We start from the raw sequence: 18,968 nt of genomic DNA, 5'->3' as shown, positions 1-18,968 counted from the left end.
ACATATCTTTTGCTTATACTCTCAGTGGAGGATTGTCTACTTTGATTGATGACTCATTATTTCCTTTTACACTTTCCATCCTCCTTTTCTCCCTTTTGCCCCTGTACCTCCACTGTTTTCCCACCTCCTTTCTTCTCTTCATCCTTTCTGAAATACTTACTGAGCACCTGCTGTATTCCAATAAGTGTTCTTGTAAATTCTTTATACCATTTCTTCTCATCTTCTGCACTAGAGTTCTCCATTTGCTACTTTTCTATTTTTACCAAGAATGAGGCTGATTTTCAGGATCCTTCTTACCTTTGTCTGCCCCTGTATTAAGTATAGCAGAGAAGACTTTGTGTGGAATCAGATGTGCTGCATTTGACCAATGCTGATGCACGTGTCTTGCTTTATTTTTTTCTTAAACGTACAAACATACCTGAGCGAACGGATCTACTAGGCGCCTTCTAGAGGACTGAACCCTGCAGAGCTTCACAGTGTGTGAGTAGATGTTAATGTGGCTGTCTCTAACATCACAAATTATGGAGACTTAGGTGACAGTGTGGTGCTGGTAAAGGGACTCTGAAAAAAGTAATCTCTGATTTATAGCATTTGCCAGTTTGTGTGGTAAAAATACTCCAACCTTGGTTGATTTCAAGCTACCCATATAACCTCACTGAACATGGAGTTGGGAAGTGATGGGTAGAATCGGCTCTAGCCGACTGGTATGAGCTGGTCCAGCACATCACTGCTGTGTCAGGGGGCACAGGCTTCCAGGAAGGGGGTGCTGTGCACCACCAGCACCTTGCTCTCTTTCTGAAACTTGCCCTACCCCCGGCAGAGTTGTCAGCTGGATTATCCTGATGGGATTAGAGGTGCTCAACTCAAGCTGGGCCAAGCAAAGTACCTTCTAAGAATAAACTTAGATTGGGAATTTGGCTGATGTCATGGACAGAGATGTAGATCAGGAGTTACAGTGGCCATTTCCTTTCCACGGACTTAGAATAGAAAAACCCATCTGCAGCAAGAGAGAAGCAGCAACAGGAGATACGAAGAAGGAAGTGACTGGGTTTCTATAGCTCTTTAGTATCTGAGATGAGGAGTACCTCTGTGTATGGATATGAGAGACTGCCTGACTCTACCTTACTTTTGCTTAAGCTAGCTAGCACCATGTTATTTGAAGATAAAGATGTTGGGCGCCTGGGTGGCTCAGACGGTTGAGCGTCTGCCTTCGGCTCAGGTCATGATCCCAGGGTGCTGGGATCGAGTCCCGCATTGGGCTCCCTGCTCGGCGGGGAGTCTGCTTCTCCCTCTGCTTCTCTCTCTCTCTCTCTCTCATGAATAAATAAATAAACTCTTTAAAAAAAAAGATAAAGATGTTAATAGTACAAAGGATCCGACTGAAAAATAACCATCACACCTTTCTTTTCTCTATTCATCTTCCCAATTATTTGTTTAGAAATTAACATCTAAAATCATAAATTTTTGATTATAGGGTTTTTTTTTTAATTTATATATTTCTTTTTAAACCCCCCAAAACACTGGAGTGTGTTTCACCTAAAAACAGTTTATAGGACTAATAACTTTAATAATGAATAAGCAATACAATTCCTATCCATGAGGCAGCTGTGTTGTAAAGTTTCAAATAACCAAAATAATAATAATAATAAAGTTTCAAACAATCAATTTATAAATTTGTTGCTTTTACTTTTATAAAAATGTTCATTTAATCCGTGATATGAGTTGCAAAATTATTTCCAGATCTCTATAGATTATAAACTGTAGTTGAGTTTCAGTTACATAGCAGGTGAACATTTTAACTGAACCATTACTTCAAAATACAGTATGTTAAAAATAATTGTTACAGTATAGGCACCAATGAAAAGAAATTTCTTGGCAGAGGACACAACCACAACTTATTCAAGTGTCTGTATTATTATAGAAAAAGAGGAAGTAATGGCCCTTTGACAAAAAACTGTATTCTTTACTTGAAGAACATCTTTCTTCTGATATTTGGCAATTGTTCAGATTTTTTTTAAATGACTTCTGTGCAAAAAAAAAAAAACTGTGTGGATCCAAATAATAAAACATTAACTATCAAAACTAATTAACATCAATAATTCTACAACTACTAAAATACAGGTCCAGTTCGGGACTTAGGCAGGCATAATATATATACTGGGCTTAAAAGAGAAAAGGTATTACCCATGTAATGGTACCATAACTGAAAATTAACTGTACGGTCTAACTTTGTAGGGGCAGAGATCAGCCTGTACTATGGTTATTTTCACATGAACTAGAAAATGCTTATTTAAATATCCTTTCAAAAATGAATACATCATGTTTATATACTGGATGATTACGAAGAACAAAAATGTATAAATAGTTTATAGGACATTTTACTCCCATGACAAAAATATGCTGGTGTGAGTTATATTCATACCTGTCGATCAGGTATTTAATTACATGATTATCAGCTTTTTTTAAGTTCCCCAAATCCAAGCATATAATATGCGATGTGAGTTGAAGATTTTAAAAATGAAGCCTGACTAATTCACCTAGTATTTTCAAAATCCCATCCATGGCTAATTAGTATTGCTTTACATTTCCAAACATGTCAAATAGGGTTAATTGCCTCTTCTAACAGAGAAGGTAAATACTGCACACCAGGAGATGCCTCTGTTGCCTATAAATATTTCAAACACATGGCTCTCAAATGTGATCATCACTGAGCTGCCTGGGAGATCATCCCAACTTGGTAGTTAATACTTTTCCAGATTTCATTTCCAAGAGCTTATGAAAAGCCTTGTTTTAAGAAGGTATGACTTGTTTCCACCCTCCGCCAATAGTCATTTTTCGAATATGTTGTGTGTTAAAACAGAAGTGTTTTGCAGCTTGATGATTTACAAAAGTTGAATGTTTAGGATGACTTTGAAAGACCTGTACGTTTCATGAGTGTTCATTCAACTAAAGATCACGACGTGAAAGGTGTTCATCCCAGTAACTTAAGAAATAATGATACCTAAAAGCAAAACTGGATCTCAACATTTAGTAGAATACAGGCGAAACTATATATAGTATAAAAACTTACTTCATAAAATAGTCTCTTTAAAATATAAAGTGATAAACACCATCACAAATAGTTGAATAGCTTCTTCCAAATCTTCAATGCTGCGAAGATCCAAAAGGCACATAGAGCTCATGAGTTAAGCATTGTTAAGCCTGAAGTAACTTTGGTGGGTTTCTCTGGTTCTGTATGCAATAGAAGCCAATAATAAGTTCCTTTGGGGGATTCATCTGCTGAACACTTCCAAATTTTTCAATTAATTTCTTCACTATTTTATCTGCGATGCCAGGACATGTGGCTTCTGCCACAGCAATACTTTTTTCAAGTTCTTCAATTTCCTGATTCCTGCTAGCGTTATCCTCACCCTGCTCTTTAACTTGAGCAAACACAGGTGTGATTATCATAGACAAACAGCTCAGCGTTTGCACAAGATCTTGCTTTGCCCCATTCTGTGGTTTCTTTGGATTGGGCTTTCTTTCACATGGTGGTAAAGCTCCATTCAAGATGAGTATTATTTTCTCTGCTGGTGGATTCGGAATCAGAGCCCTCAGAATCAATTTCATCATCACTGTCCCCTTCTGCCTTCCATCTCTTAAATTGAGCTATCAGTTTGGTCAAATAAGAAGTCTTCTTTGAAGGGCACCTGGATGGCTCAGTCATTAAGTGTCTGCCTTCAGCTCATGTCATGATCTCAAAGTCCTGGGATCGAGCCCCAGGTTGGGCTCCCTGCTCAGCAGGGAGCCTGCTTCTCCCTCTCCACCCTGCTTGTGTTCTCTCTCACTACCTCTGTCACTATCTCTGTCTCTTTCTCTCAAATAAGTAAATAAAAATCTTTGAAAAAAAGAAGTCTTCTTTGAATTTTTTACAATGAATTTGTGTGTCAGAAATACTTTAGCTGTAGGAGGAAATGATGGATCTTTGTTCAGGCAAGCATCAGTAAACTCCTTAAAGGACTTAGTAAAGTCTCCAACAAGAGTTGGAGGATTGTTTTTTGGAATAAGAGACAGAGCTCTCATTGGATGCATTTCAGGGTTAGGCGGCCCTCCCGTGGCTAGTTCAATAGCAGTAATTCCCAATGACCAAATGTCAGCTTTTGAGTCATGAGCCCCCTGTTGAATAACTTCAGGAGCCATCCAAAATGGTGTTCCTGCCAAGGTAGTCCTTTTAATTTGTGTATCTCTCAGCTGCCCAGTAACTCCAAAGTCAGCAAGTTTAACATCTCCTTGTTCTGACAGCAAGACGGTGGCAGCTTTCATGTCTTAGTGAATTTTCTTTTTTGAATGCAGATAATCCAGACCTTTCAACATTTCCTTTAGCATGGTAGCAATCTGGAACTCCTCAAATGGACCAGCTCGAAGAAGACCCAGTGCTGAACCACCACCACCCAGGTATTCCATTACTATCCATAATTTTGAATGCTTTAAGAATGATCCATAGTATTTTGTTACATATGAGCTGTCACACTGACTCAGAACAGTTATTTCTTGCTAATGTCTTCAGTTTCATCCTGGGCTTCCTCAAGGTCTACGATTTTAATAGCAACCACTTGCTGGGCACGGTTATCAATTCCTTTGAAAACTTCTCCAAAGGAGCCTTTCCCAATGTGTTCTAATGTTGTGAATAGTGCTTCTCGATCGGCTCTGTCATTCTGCATCCCGGGACCTTGGACAGCCAGCGGTGAGCGGGCCAGGAAGGCGACCCCTGCTGCGCAATACGCCTGGGGTGGTGGCGCCCCGGGCTCGGGCTCGGACTCGCTCCTCCTCCAGGGGTAGCTCGGCAGCCCTCCCGGGCTTTTCCACCCGGGGCTCGGAAGGACTCATGGAAGTGGGGTGGGCGGTTCACGGAGCGGCTGTCTGGGACTCAGTCTATCTTTCTGGCGCGGCGGCTCCTCCTGCAGGCGGGGCGCTGTGTGTGACCGTGGCCCGGAACTGGGCTTGACTGATGCCACGCCTCTGTGCCTCCCCGCTCTATAATTGTAGGTTTAAAGAAAGGAACGGTTCTTATATCCGAGAGGATCTCTTTCACTACACCGACTTCCAATAGGCTAGTGGTTTTCCAAGCGTCTTTCCTGGAATCCTGGCGCCGTCTGAACTGCGTCAGGAATGGAAGGACAGGTACAGTGGGCGGGGAGGTCCAGGCTCCAATCGTGTAACATCGATCAGAGCAGCTCTGGGCTTATCTGTTTGAAATGTTTTTGTTGTTGTTGTTGTTGTTCCATGTATGATTTCATTAAACAAATATTTGCCCTGCTGAAGCCTTAGGTAAAATTGTGGAGAGATCAGTTAGTCTTCAGAGTCTTTAGCGCTCTCCTCCTGCTCCTTGTCTCCTCTCTGGGCATTTCTGTCCTCTCGCACTCTTTATTCGATCTTCTCACCAACTGCAGCTCTTGAGAAAGGGACAGATAGCTTAGAACTCAGGAGTACATAAGATGGAAGCATTACGTTTCTAAGACTACCTGCATCCAAGTGGAGGGCAACAACCGAAAACCAAAAATGCAGCTCTAAAAATAGTAATTTCAACCATCATCCAAGAGGTGGTGCCTTTTTAGTAGATGTGGGTATGTGATGTGGTTGGGCTGGGGATAATTTTCTGGAATTTTTGGAATTTACTATGTAAGTGATTACCTGCTTCTGAAGTCAAGGGCATGATTCCCCATCTTTATTTGGAACTGAGTTTGAGGTGAGCTATCTCTAGTTTCTTTCTTTTCTTTTTTAAGATTTTTTTATTATAATTTATTTATTTGACAGAGAGAGACACAGCGACAGAGGGAACACAAGCAGGGGGAGTGGGAGAGGGAGAAGCAGGCCTCCCACTGAGCAGGGAGCCCGATGCGGGGCTCGATCCCAGGGCCCCAGGATCATGACCTGAGTCAAAGGCAGACGTTTAACAACTGAGCCACCCAGGTGCCCAACCATCTCCAGTTTCTGTGCTGATTTCACTCAAAGTACTTGTGTTTTCAGTACTAACATTTGCTCTTTTTAAAGTTTCATTTTTCAATAGAGAATATGGAGAGCTGTGCCCTGCGGGCTGTGGTATGTCTCTGACTTTCTCTGAGACAATAGTCCTTAATGATGTTTAGCTAGTGCTTATCTTTCTCAGCTCAAGATTGGAGAATGTTTTTTAATAGACCTCCCAGGTCTCTAGATGGCAGTGGCTTATCGAAGTTATAGCATTAGTAAGATCATTAACAGGAGGATGGGCATGTGAATTAAAAAAAAAAAAAAACCCGGAAAACGGAAGACTCCCCTGAGCATAATCATTTATATAGGATTTATAAAGGTGCATAAGGAACCAGGCTCCATGTGCAGGTGAGACAGAGGGGTAGACTGCACATTGGATGAGAAGTTCTAAGAAGCCATAGGCTTCAAATCGAATAAAATGCATTCCTCAGAAACCTCCAGGAGAGGAGATAGTGTGACATTTTCCACACACGTATAAAATGTGGAAATTACTTTCATTCCCATGGGCTTTCTTTCTGGCCTTAGAAATGTAATCACATGTACTGGATTTTGTACTGAGCACATTGACTTTGAATGTATTCACTGTAGCCCCTGGATTTTATTGTGTGTAACTCAATTAACGAAGTATATAATAGATTTTCAGCTAGTACATTTAAAGAGCAATTGCTACTTGAATACATGAGAGTTTTAGGGGAGACATAGAAAAAGGTGATTTCATTGCTAAATAAATATGTAATGTAAAGTATCTTGCACTCTTTTCTTGTTTTGTCTTGTTTCTTGTTTTGGTTTGCGGCACAATCATTTAACTCTGACATCTTGCTGTATATTTTGTTTGTAGATATTCTTACTCAATGGGACAATTATATATGACTTTAATTTTAATAAACATTTCTCTCTGAGGAAGACATCTTGTTTGCTTATCTTAAATTTATAGCCTACGTTTTATTCAATTCATAGTCATTACTTCCTTTTTCTCACTTTTTCCTTAGGTACGGTTTTCTTTTAGATTTTCTTTTATAGTTATTTTAATGTCACTGATTCACTAGAGTGCCTGCTATCTGCTGCTATGATTTGATCTTTTCTTAGGAAGGTTTTTTGCGGTGATGGGACTTTCTGTCGTTGCTTTGTTTTTATCATTTCCTCTTTCCCTGCCACTGAGTACAATTTGATTGTACATGGACAACTATATTTTTTAGAACTTGACACCTCCTTTCATAAGATTGTGGAAGGCTACAAGAGCTAAGATTGCCTAACATATAAACTGTTTGCCATGGTCAGAGTTTCTTTTTTTCACAAGTTCAACAAACACAGACATTGACCAAGCATTTCCCACCCTCCTTCCCACACCTCTGGGATGAAAAGTGCTACCCAGATAAGCTGGAATGGAATATTTACTAAATATCTACTAAGTGTTAACTTAGTACTTTAGTCAGGGTAAGAAACATATATGCCATTTCTATTACCCTTTGTAGTGTATATGAAGTAGTAATATCTTCAGTTCACCCATGAGAGAGCTTCAGTGTGTATCAGATGAATCACACGGATTTTATGGGACTAGGCATTTCTTATATGTTTCTATATACATTTTTTTTTTTATTTGACACAAAGACAGCACAAGTGGGCAGAGCGGCAGGCAGAGGGAGAGGGAGAAGCAGGCTCTCCGCTGAGCAGGGAGCCCGATGTGGGGCTCGATCCCAGGACCCTGGGATCATGACCTGAGCCGAAGGCAGCCACTTAACTGACTGAGCCACCCAGGCGCCCCTCTATATACATTTTTTAAGACTGCCATAGGGAGATGTGAGCTCTAGGCAGTATCAAACAGCACTTCTGATATCCTGATGTCCTTGCTGCTGCACTATTTCTGAGATTCCATCTAACTATTGGTGTTACCCTTGATTTGTTTGGAGAAAATCCACCATTAAGAGGAGTATAGATAGCTATCACTTCTTAATATTTCCACATCTGATTTTTCTAATAGGAGAGATTTCTAGAACTCAATATTGAGGATCCACTGGGGTTGACTGGCTTATACGAATGCCAGCCATTTACTCATTTAATAAATATTTAGAGAGAACTGACTGTGTGTGTGAAGTTATTTATTTGCTAATTCTGACTCTCTGCTGGTCATCTAAAGAGATTGGATCCCAATTGGAAAAGCCAAAAGACCAGCAAATCTCTCTGAAAAGAAAAGAGACATAGAAAGTTGGGGGTATGGATGGTAAGATGGAGGTTGGAAGGGTGCATGGGGGGAAATGGTCTAGAGAGGAGACCTGCTGGTTGGGGTTGCTAGGGACTTTTGAAGAGAGATATGTGTTCAATTGTCGTGGAAACCTAAATGGTATTATTAGTCCCCTTTTATAAGCCGAGGAAGCTGAGGCTGCCCGAGGCATACAAGTATATCCATGTAAAGCACTATTCCAGAATAGCAGGATGTGTGTTTGTGTGTTGGGGGTGGGGGACACAAAGATGAACATGGAAAAGAGATGTCCTTTTCCAAACCACAATAAGGTATGTGGATTTATAGTGTTTTATAGTATGAACTACAACATAAACCCTTTTTATGTGTTTGACCACAAAATCAATAGTGAAATATTTCATTGTTTTGAATGAAAAAAGCTGTTCTATGGGTATGTATGAATATGTTTCTTGTTAATGATTTCAAGTTGGGACTATTTGAGGATGGGTCAGAGTTACAAGTCTTGCTTTAGGATAAGAAATGAGCTTTGAAAAGTAAAATGTTAGCCAGGGCTTCAACTCTGGTCTACCAACCCTGAAGCTGATATTCTTAATGACTGGGTCTTACTCAGAGTACATTAGTAGGGTTACCCACAGGCTTCTCATCAGAAACATCTCAAGGATGTCACGGCTCCACACGTGGGGGTCCATTGCTAATAGGAGAAATGGTGAGAGGGGTGTACTATCATCTTCTTTGTTTTAAACCATTGATTAACCAGCTGTTTCTTTGTGTTATTCGTAAGAAATTCAACTGTAATTTGTAGGTGCTTTCTTTTCTTGTTGAGATGTCCTACCTATCAACAAATCAATCTGCAAAGATTCACTGAGTGAGAAAGGAATGACTTTAGACAGCCTTGTTAGGATAATGAGAAACCTTTTTTTTTTTTTTTTTTAAGAAATGAAATACGTGGTGAAATGTAATTTACCAAACTACATGCACAGCTGCTTGTTTCAAAATTATAGTTAAAAAAAAAATCCTCGCACTTATTTGGAATAATGAGGTCCTTGCTTCTCAGCGTGCGATCTTCTCCTTGGCAGCTTTGGTATCCCTGGCGGCTTGTTAGAAATACAGGATCTCAGGCCCACCCAGCCCTTCTGTTAGAATCTGCTTTCTAACAAGGTTTATAGGTGATTCGTAAGTACATGACAGTTATAGAAGCTCTGCTCTAAGGCAAATATAGGCTCTCGGGTGGATTTAAAAATATCAAGAATCATCTTTGCCCTGCCCGAGCTTGCTTGTAATGGCAATGAGCTGAGAGCACATGAGCTGGCAATTAACAGAAGGCGGCAAGAGTTAAGTGCTAGGCCGGTGGTACCAACAGAAAAGGCTCTAAGTGTTCAGAGGAAAGAGCAATCACAGCCAATTAGGTCCACCAGGCTATTTCAAGCTTACTGCCTTCTGGCATTTCAAGATTTTTTTTTTTTTTTTTTTTTTTTTAACGTCCTGTGCTTGCCATTAACTCCTGCCCCCTTAGGGGGCAGTGTGGTATAGTAAAAATCAGGAGGGATCTCCTCCCCAGTGTTCCTCTCAGCAGCCCTGTGATCTTGAGAAATCACTTAATAATCCCGCTGAACCTCAGTTTCCCCATTGGAGGGCTAAAATAAAATAATGCCTTCCTCAGAGGGTTGTGGTAAGCATTAGAAGCAAACTAAATAAAATGTCCAACGCATACTAGTTACTCCATGTGTCTACATGGCGCCTCTCCTTGCCTAATTCATACAGCGAAGAAAACTATACTGTTTATTGATGCTCAGAGTGTGACCATGTTATATTGAAACAAATCTAAAAGAAGTTGTCAGCAGTGGCTATTCGGGCAGACAGCTACGTTTCCCAGAGGGCGCTGCTGGTAAGCAGTTTCTCCAATTGCCAGGTCAGGAAGGGGTGGGAGAGGTCTAACCACAGCGCTTCCTCATCGGGGCTGTAGGAATTCAGAAGATGCCTTTAGCTCCTTGCTGACTTTCTTAGCTTCTACAGTAGTGAGAAGCCCAAGAGCGTGGTTCTGTTGTAGCCATGAGAATGCCCACAGGCTTGGGTCCCAGGCAGCGCTGCTCAAGCTTTGGCTGCACATTAGAATCTGCTAGGGCTTCGTAAAAACTACTGGTTCCACGGGGGGCCAACCTGAGAACCGCTAAAAAGAATCTCTGGGGGTAGAATTTGAAGAAAGCACCCCCGGTGATTTGAATGTGGAGCCAAGGCGGAGAACCACTATAAACCATTCGTTACAGGCTTAGTACTTGAATGCAAGTGAGAGACTCCCACCCCAAAGGCCAGGTCTCCTCTGGCTGTCAGCACACTCGCGTGGATTTTACAGCTCCTGAGAAAGATTTCAGTTTTCTCTGTTTTACAGTGTGACAGTTGAGAAAAAAACAAAAGAAAACAAAACTGAAATAAAAGCTAAGTTTTATACATCCAGATGTTAGACTGTTTTCTCCCCATTTTAAGTGGGATCTTTGGATCCTGTCTGGTTTCCTTCTACATACTCTGTAACATTTGGAATACTTGGTAATAAAGAGTTTATTTCCTTGAAATTTGCTTGCATCTCTTTATCTCCTTGTGATAGACAAATCACTTCCCCCCCTCCCAGTCTTTATCAGGTGAGAGATTGATTCATTTTCCCAACATTTGTATGTTTCCTACATTTTTTATTGGCTATTTTCACCAAAATTCATCAGCAAAGACATTTAAGATTCAAGTGTAATTTGAGCAGCTTAAGACACACGCTTTGGTGTCAGTGTGGCTCATAGCTCGGTCTAAACCCTAAAGTTTCAGAAACAGTAAACATGTTTCAATTCACGTATAGTGAATGGCAATAAGAAGAATAACTTTCTCTCAGGGCTGAAGTGAGGATTAAACCTGTTAATATCTCCCAGTGTTATGAACAGTGCCTGGTGCCCAGGAAGCTCTCAGTAAGCATTAGCTGATTTTATTATTCCGGGAGTAGGGTCAGAGGGTCACACATGTGTTTGGACACAGGGGCACGGATCACTTGGCTGCGCCTGTGAGAGACTTCGAATCGTCTACCTTCATGAAAATTTGAGACCGGAGAATAAACAAAATAATGACATGTTATTTACACACACATAGTTTTACAAACATATATGGATGATTGAAAGGGTTTGTGACGTTCTGCCGTGTTTGTGATAGTTCCCTGTGTTTCTTCCCTGGGAGAAGCTGTGTGCCCAGCGGCATGGGTGGTGCTGTCGAAACGCTATGAGTCATCAGGTTTTTGTTTTTAGTTTTTTTTTAACTTCTGTCAAAGAAGACAAAAGCCGTTGAAATAACGGACGTACCCTTACCAAATGAGAGCTATGTACATTTTTGACATATCACTGTTCCATATCATTTTCTCCACATCTACTTTATCAACATATCTTATTAATTCCATTTGTAAGATATACCTTGAGTCTGTTCACTTGAGTTCTTTTTTAAAATTTTTTAAATTTTTTAAAGATTTTATTTATTTGAGAGAGAGAGAGAGAGCATGAGCAAGGGAGAAGTAGAGGGAGAGGGGGAGAAGCAGATTCCCACTGAGCAGGGAGCCCGACGTGGGGCTCGATCCCAGGACCCCAGGATCATGACCGAAGGCAGACTCTTTTTTTTTTTTAACAGATTTTTTTATTTTATTTTTTTATTTTATTATGTTATGTTAATCAGCATACATTACATCATTAGTTTTTGATGATAGACATTGGGGAGGGTATGTGCTATGGTGAGTGCTGTGAATTATGTAAGACCGAAGGCAGGCTCTTAACCGACTGAGCCACCCAGACATCCCTGTTCACTGGATTTCTGCTAACGTTGCTACAATCCCAGTTCCACCCCCTGCTTCACTTCCATTCTACTATTACCACAGTAATCGTCTCCCTGTTTCTACTATTCACTAACTAGCAAAGTAATCCTTGAAGGCAGAAATTGAATCATGTGGCTTTTTTACACTAACCCTTTCAGTTTCTTTCTATGGACCTTTGAGAAAAGAATCAGACTCCCTTGGCATGACCTTCAAGGTTCCAGCCTACTTTTCCAATCCCATTTTTGGCCTTCTCAGCATTCCATCATTCGGCTCCCACGTTCCTAGAGACCAAAATCTCTTCCCCAGGCTTTGGTAGGTGTGCTTCCCTTAGCCTGGAATCCTCCCTCCTCTTGTGGCCAACTCTCTCTCCATCCCATTCTTCAAATGAGGGCCTTTCTCCTCCTTCAGATCTGCATGTCTCTGCCATCTCTTCAGAGAGGCTCCTCTTGGTCAGCCTATTAGGATTGCATCCTATCCCATGCACCTGTTTGTTGTTATTTTCTATTACTGAACCCTGTTCATTTTCTTAACAGCACTCTTCATAATTCATTCGTTCATTTCCTCATTTATTATCTGTTTCACTCAGTAGACTAAAAGCTCAGCAAAGGCAGACAATGCCTCTATCGCAGGAGATAGCCTTACTATTTATGATCATCAAATATCATGGAATCATTTCCATATTTGGGGGTGCTAATTGTCTGCCACCTGCTCTGAGGAGGCTGTCTGCAGTGATAGAACTCTTGCCTTACTTCTATTACCCTATCAGTAAATGGTGCCAAATGTAAGCTATTGGGCAAAGTGCTAAAACGATCATAATAATTCTTTAAATGTATTGGGTGTTTTACAAAGAGTACATTTTTCCCACATAATTTTATTTTTTATTTTAATTTTTATTGTTTGTATTGAAATCTGAGCAGTTTCTTAAGCCACAGGTGATACTCATGGAAAGTATTGTCAAAGTACAATGTACAAGTTTTCGGATGGTCTCTATTTTTATTTTATTTTGGAGAAATAGGTCGTACACACGGGGGGAATATTTAACATATTTGTACAGCCTAAAAAATAACAAATGATACATTAATAAATGGAGCAAAACAATAATTTTGAATGCCCTTATGTGTCCCTCCATGATCTCATCTCCTTCCTCTTCTCTCCAAAAGGGAATGAGAATTCAATTTTTTGTTTTATTATTGGCTTGCTTTTTAAAATGCTTTTTACCACAGAGGTATGTTTCCCTAAGAAATATATTATTTAATTTTACTTTTGACCTTGGTATAAATGGGGTTATACTACCTATGTTCTTATATGTCTAGCTTTCTTCTCTCAACGTAACTCTTGAGATTCATCTGTTTTGATGACTGTAGGTTTAGTTCATGTATTTTTACTGCTGTATAGTATTCCATTGCAATGTCCATGACACATGATTTTTTTTCCCACTCTATTCTACTTGGACAATTGGGTTGTTTTTCTGTTTTTTGATATCACAAGTAATACTCTTATGAACATTTTTAGATGTATCTGTTGGTGGATATCTGTGAATTTCCCTAAGATGTAAACTCATGTAGAATTGCAAGGTCATGAGAAATGCTTATGTTCAACTTTATAAGATAACGCCTAATTATTTCCCAAATTGCACCAATTGAAACTCACTAACAATGTCTCAGAATTTCTTTTGGCTTATATCTTAGTCAATACTTTCAGATTTTTATCAATCCCATGAGAATAAAATGGCATATCACTGTGGGGCTTTCTTGCTTTCTCTTGATTAATACTGAATTTGAATATCTTTTAACAGCCACTTGTGTTTCCTTTTCTGTGAAATGCCTGTTAATGTACTTTGACCATTTTTATAAAAGATTGTCTTTTTCTTACTTTTTTGGTATGAGTTTCTTATATATTCTGGATTTTAACCTTTTAACAATTATACATGGTGCAAATATCTTCTCACAGAATGTCACATGTCTTTTACCACCTTTATTGTGTGTGTATGTGTGTATGTTTTCCTGAATAAAAGTCCTTTAAGTGTAATTGAATTCATTTATCTTTTCTTTATAGTTTGCACTTTTTGAGTTGTTTAAAAGAAATTCTTTCTTATGCCATAAAGGTATTTCCTGATTTTTTTTTCCTAAAAGTTGTTCCTTTCATATTTAAGTCTTTGATCCACCCAGGATAGATTTTTTTTTATCAATGACAAAGTGATATTTGAATCCATTTTCCCCCATATAAGTAACAATTGTTCCAGCTCAACTTTTCAGTCCCTTTTTTTTTTTTTTTGCCTCTTTAGTTGTGTTATAGCTCTATTTTATAGTAGGTTTTTATATATGCATGGTCTATTTCTGGGCTCTCTATTCGAATTCCTTGGTTTATTTGTCTATCCATGTGTTAGTATGTTGGTGCCTAAATTATTCTAACCTTATAATAAACCAATATTCATAAGAAAAAATACCTCTAATCTTATTTTTTCCTTCAGGAGAGTTTCAGTTATTCTCAGACCATTGATCTGCTATATACATTTTAGAATCAGGTTGGCAAGTTCCACAAAATACACTGTTAGAATTTTTCTGGCACTTGTATTTGAATCTATAGAACATTTTGGAAAGATAGATATCTTTATAATACTGTTTATTTCTGTCCATGAACACAGTGTATCTCTTTATTTACCTCTTTAATATTTTAAACATTAAAAAAATATTTTCTGAATAAAGGCATTGTACAACTTTTGTTAGATTTATTACTGAGCATCTTATTTTGTGTTACTATTTTAAATGATATTGTTTTAAAAGTAGACTTTTCTAACCTCTACTGATTTATTGAAATACAATGGGATTTTATATATTGATTTTATGTCCATCCATCTTGCTAAACTCTTAATATTTCTAATACATTATCCGTACATTCTTTGGGGTTTACTATGTAGACAATTATCATTTGAGACAGTTTTGTTTCTTCCTTTACAATCCTTGTTTTAAATTTCCTCTTTCTACTTTGCTTGCTGGGAAAGAATAGTATGGTGGTTAAGAGCATAGATTCTGGAGTCAGACTGGTCCGGGTCAACCACCTCTGCTACTAACTTGCTATATAACTGTGGACAAGCTATATAACCTGAGTTTTCTCATCTGCAAAAATGGATAACAGTACACCTACCTCGTAGGACTTTGTGTGGATTAAATAAATTAATTCACGTAAAGTGCTTAGAACAGTGCTTGCCACATGGTATGCCTAGTAAGTGTTAAATGTTATTATTAGACGTTCCAATATGATGTTGAAATGACATGTACTGGGTTTTGTTTTTATTTAATCGAGTTTGAAAATATTTCTCTTTTAGTATTTAAAGACATTGTCTTTGTTTGTTTATTCCTGTTTCAGTACCTAATTTAGTGCTAAATTACTCTAGTTTTATTTTACAACAAGTCAATATTTGGAAGGACAAATACCTCCAATCTTTTTTTTTCCCTTCAGGAGTGTTTTATTTTATTTTATTTATTTATTTATTTTTAAGATTTTATTTATTTGAGAGAGAGAGAATGAGAGAGAGCACATGAGAGGGGTTAGGGTCAGAGGGAGAAGCAGACACCCTGCCGCGCAGGGAGCCCGATGTGGGACTCGATCCAGGGACTCCAGGATCATGACCTGAGCCGAAGGCAGTCGCTTAACCAACTGAGCCACCCAGGCGTCCCCTTCAGGAGTGTTTTAGTTATTGTTAGAACCATTGATCCTAATATAAATTTCTTTAAAATTTTTTAAAAACTCCAGGAGGTGGGGAAGTTATATATTGCAATTCTCTTCCTTTAGTGAAGAGAACTTAGAATTTAAAAATTCTAAAGTTCTTTTTTTAATTTAGCGAAATCTAACATTAACATCATTACTTTTCTCCTAAAAAGCACTCATGTTAATAATCTGCTAGTGTTATGCCAATGTGGTATTTTAGTTTTACTTTGCTTTTTTATAAGCCTTAAAAAGTAGACTTTTTTCCCTGATTATTAAAATATAAGGTTGATGTTTGTTTACATTTACTCCCTGTTTATCATTTTTGACTCTCACAATTTCTTCTTGCATCTTAGACCTCCCTTCTGAGATAATTTTTCTTCTTACTGGTGTTCCTCCTTTGGAAATTTCTTTGGAGTTTCTGATAGTAGTAAATACTCAGTTTTTTGTTTTTCTTTTCTCCTCTGATTTTTTTTTTTTTTTGAGATACAGTTTTCTTGCTTTTGTAATTCTTTGTTATTTTTTCTGAGCATTTTGAAAATACAATGCCATTCTCCTCTGGCTTCCATTGTGACTGTTATCTTTCATTGTTTTTATAATTTCCTTTTATCTCATTAGTCTTTTTTTCCCCTGCCTGTTTTTAAGATAGTCTCTTTCTCTTGTGTTCAGCAGTTACAATATAATGTGGGTTTATTTCCACTTGTTTTTGCATAAGACACATTGCTGCTGAATCTGAGGACCAGTCTTATAAATTCTGGAAAATTTTCAGTTATTTCTCTTTGAATATTTCTTATATTCTATTCTTTTTTCTCTTGCCATATGATATTATATGCTTTCTACCCCTTTGACTGTCTATATTAAATTTTGGTAAGTTCTTCAAATCTATATTCCGATTCATTAAATAATTTTTATGCTGTGTCCTATCCTGCTATTTAATCTCTAATTGAATTTTTAATTTAATTTAATTTTTTTACTTCTAGAGGTCACAATTTGGCCTTCTGAAGTGTCTTACTCCATTGCCATACTTTAATAACCTCTTTTATTTACTTTTAAAAGGTACTGAACTCATTTTAACAAGCATATAGTTTTGTGAGTCTCGTTCTGTACTTTGTTGCTTAGGTCGACTCTCCTTGTGTTACTTTGGTCCCTATGTGTTCCACGAATTTTGATTATGCGTTCATGTCCCTGGGTTATTCTGTCTAGGAATTCTTTGAAGTGTGGGTTTAAAGTACCTTCTCTCACGTAGGATTGTGTTTGTGTCTGCCAGGTATTAGAAGATACTACCAACATGAGCCCATTTTCAAATAAAATTCAGCTTGTGGTTTTTTGACTCCCCAGGGATATAACTTCTAATTCTAAATTCGTGTGACTGTAGTCTCCATTCAGAACTAAGCATGTAACTTCCCCACCTCACTTTGTCCAGCGTGGCTTTCCTGGAGATCACTTACCGCTGTTGTTGCCTTATGGAAGCCCTAACTTCATTCCCTTGTCTCTGATACAAACTTGTGCATTCCGCAAGCCGCAAGCTTTGCCTCCTGTTCGCCACAGTCATGGGACCATTAAAACTCAGTATCGAAACCACCAGAGGTTAGCATATTCCCTCAGAGAAGTGCCTGAGTTACAGCTTGCTTACCTCTCTGGAAACTTTCTACTTTTGTTCCGACATCTGCAGATTTCCCTCAGCTTGCTATTTATTAGCTCAGCAATGTGGTTAAAATGCTGGGTAAAGATTTTTAAACATATTTTTAAGAGGACTTTCTGGACATCTAGTCTGTTCTGTTCATTCATTTTTGTAATTTCTTTTTGTTTCTGGTTTCTACATCTTAACTACTATACCATTTCACAGAAGTATTACTTTAAAATAAAATAATAGAAGCTAATATTTATTTTACTTAAGTGTTAGGACTCGGCTAAGTGCTTGACATGTATAACCCAATTTAATGCTCATAACAGCCCATCCTGGTATGTACAATGATTATTTTCATTTTAGGGATGAGAAAACTGAGGTCTAAAGAGGTTAATAACTTCTCCCACTTCATACTGCCAGACTGTTTTGGAGGCAGACCTCAACTCATGGTGATCTGATTCCAATAAAAGTTTTGTTCTTTATTGTTTTTTTTAAAGATTTTATTAATTTATTTGAGAGAGAGAGAGGAGAGACAGAGCACAAGCAGAGGGAGGAGCAGGCTCCCCGCTGAGCAGACTGAGGACTCGATCCCAGGATCATGACCTGAGCCAAAGGCAGATGATTAACGACTGAGCCACCCAGGCGCCCAGGTTTTGTTCTTTTTAGCTCCCACTTTTTATCAAAATATTTTGAACATACAGAAGAGTTGAAATAATATTATGAACTTACACCCTCAAAATTCAATTGTTTTGAACACTTGGTTGTATTTGTGTTCCGTCTCACTCTGTACACACGTATTTTTTGCTGTAATATTCGAAGGTAAGTTTTAGATAGCATGACACTATGCCTCTCAATATTGATACTTCATTTCAAAGTGAACTTTTAGCTATCTTCAAAGTGGTCCCTTTGGTAAATTCTTATTGCTTTTCTAGCAATGGGGAAAATACTTGAGAGGAGGGATTCTGTTTTCTCTGAAATTGGGGGTTTAGCAAAGTGCCTGGTACTTAGCAGGTACATCAACGAATGGGTTGTCAAAAGAGGACCTAGGTAAATAGAAGAGGAAAAAAGTTATCTAAGATAAGACATTTGTTCCAGGAAATGGCAGGGAAAAGAAATACTTTGAAGGGGCTTAGCTATCTTTCCCTGAGGATCATGGTATAGCATTTCACCCTGAGAAGGAAAGCAGAAAACATCCTTGTATATCTATGTGTCTGGGCAGTTTCCCCCCTGTCATGCACTATTTTGTCCCCCAGCTAGACAGTGACTCCCTGGGCAGCGACTCTGTGTAGCTAGCCAATTGTATGGTTCCTGGTACAATTGAATGAATGATTGAATTCATTCCAGTGTACTGTTTATATAATAAATGTAGTTTCTACCTTCTTATTGTCACTCTTCTTGCTATGGAAGCCAATTCTGATAATGTTGCTGCTACTGAAACTATTACTACTTCTACTGTCAATATCTCTCTGAGGAAAGCAGGGCCAAGCAGGCGATATTACTCCCATATGGTAACTGAGGAATATTTGAAGTGAATTAGTCCAAACTTGAATCTAGATATTCTAGCTCCAAGTCCAGTTGTTCCTCTATGCCATCTCTTTTGATTT

The 18,968-nt window shown here is 38.5% G+C and overlaps 1 pseudogene; it reads right to left on the bottom strand.

Moving 5' to 3' along the window:
• Positions 1-3,178: 3,178 nt before the first annotated feature.
• Positions 3,179-17,289, bottom strand: LOC116631414 (annotated as a pseudogene).
• Positions 17,290-18,968: the final 1,679 nt, after the last annotated feature.

The sequence above is a fragment of the Phoca vitulina genome, unplaced genomic scaffold (assembly GCF_004348235.1).
Source record: "Phoca vitulina isolate PV1807 unplaced genomic scaffold, GSC_HSeal_1.0 scaffold5, whole genome shotgun sequence".
Classification (NCBI taxonomy): Eukaryota; Metazoa; Chordata; class Mammalia; order Carnivora; family Phocidae; genus Phoca; species Phoca vitulina.
This window is presented reverse-complemented; position numbering and strand designations above follow the sequence as displayed.